Source organism: Phalangium opilio, unplaced genomic scaffold (genome assembly GCF_054372755.1).
Source record: "Phalangium opilio isolate 3A_F unplaced genomic scaffold, DU_Popi_V2 ptg000026l_1, whole genome shotgun sequence".
NCBI classification, from domain to species: Eukaryota; Metazoa; Arthropoda; class Arachnida; order Opiliones; family Phalangiidae; genus Phalangium; species Phalangium opilio.
The window spans coordinates 1,089,575-1,091,436 of record NW_028324157.1 but is presented as its reverse complement, the minus strand read 5'-3'; positions in this window follow the sequence as shown (position 1 = coordinate 1,091,436).

Sequence of the window (1,862 nt, the reverse complement as noted above, 5' to 3'; positions counted from 1 at the left end):
TCATATTCAATTACTCTTCTCGGCAAAATACCAGTTTGACTATCGCGAAGGTTCGAAAATCCTTAATGCAAACCTTTGTTCCTCGATATATCGGTTTTAACGCTATAACGAGGGACCAATATATTGAACGGCATGTATCAGCATTCGCTAATGAGTTGTATAATCCAGACCCTGAAACACCCAGGGCCATTGCATATATAGATGGAACGTACAGCTACATAAATAAGAGTTCCAACTTTAGAGTTCTAAGGCAATCGTATAGTACGCATAAGGGTCGTCATGTGCTCAAGCCAGTATTAATAGTGGCTCCAGATGGCTATATTTTAGATATTCAAGGGCCCTATTTTTCTGACTCACGTAACAACGATGCGAACCTCCTGCGAAACGAATATCAACGAGACGCTTCACAAATCCGAGAATGGTTTGATGAAGGAGACATCTTCATAGTTGACAGAGGCTACAGGGATGTTTTACCATTCCTCGAGAGATTAGGAATTGCGAGCAAAATGCCACCATTTTTACGACCAAATCAAAGACAATTTTCGACGGAAGAAGCTAATGAAGCGCGCTTGGTGACGAAAACACGTTGGATAGTAGAAGCAAGAAATGGGCATATAAAACAAATCTTCAAGTTCTTTGACGATACAATTAATTTCATGCACGCCCTTCATCTTGGAGATTTTTACCGAATTGCCGGTGCTCTCATTAACAACTACCATGATCCTGTCCATATGCAAGATGCAACGGTCGAAAAGGCTCAAGAAATTCTTTTGAAGTCACGGGAGGCAAATATTGTTCAAGCTCGAGTAGAAGCTGAAAATCTACATAGAAGAAACGGAAGGTGGGTCGTTTACAAGCAAATATTGATCCTCATTTCCCGCACCTCACATTGGAATATTTGAGAGATCTGACCGTAGGAGTATATCAAATACACCTAGCACCATCCTATATTCAAGACAAAATGCAAAGGGATGCAAATGACGTCTTTGAGTATGACGAACTTGTAGACGAGCCTGGTTTTCTGCGAGTGAGGGTTTATTCTCGATTTAGAAACGCTACTAAGTATCAGCTCTGGATAGCCTATAGCGTTCTAGATGATGACGATAACGAGGCTGAAGATATCGTAAACAGACAACCAATAATAGGATACTATTGCACGTGTAAATCGGGTGCTCGAACGCTAGGTACATGCGCGCACGTAGCGAGTGTTCTTTGGTATTAGGGGTTTGCAAGACAGGAAAACAGGGTTAAATATCCATGGACACTTCTGTTACAGACTGTCATGGATGCGGCAAATAGACCATTGCCTCAAAACGTCAATGATGACATCGACGTTGTTGACGTTTAACATCAAAATCCAAAGCCACTTTTTATGGAAACCGCTTTAAACAAAAACCCCGTAAAGCGAGAGGCCAGGGGACTCGCTATAATCAAGCACCCCGTAAAGCGAGAGGCCAGGGGACTCGCTATAATCAAGCACCCCGTAAAGCGAGAGGCCAGGGAACTCGCTATAATCAAGCACCCCGTAAAGCGAGAGGCCAGGGGACTCGCTATAATCAAGCACCCCGTAAAGCGAGAGGCCAGGGGACTCGCTATAATCAAGCACCCCGTAAAGCGAGAGGCCAGGGGACTCGCTATAATCAAGCACCCCGTAAAGCGAGAGGCCAGGGGACTCGCTATAATCAAGCACCCCGAAAAGCGAGAGGCGAGCGGACTCGCTATAATCAAGCACCCCGTAAAGCGAGAGGCCAGGGGACTCGCTATAATCAAGCACCCCGTAAAGCGAGAGGCCAGGGGACTCGCTATAATCAAGCACCCCGTAAAGCGAGAGGCCAGGGAACTCGCTATAATCAAGCACCCCG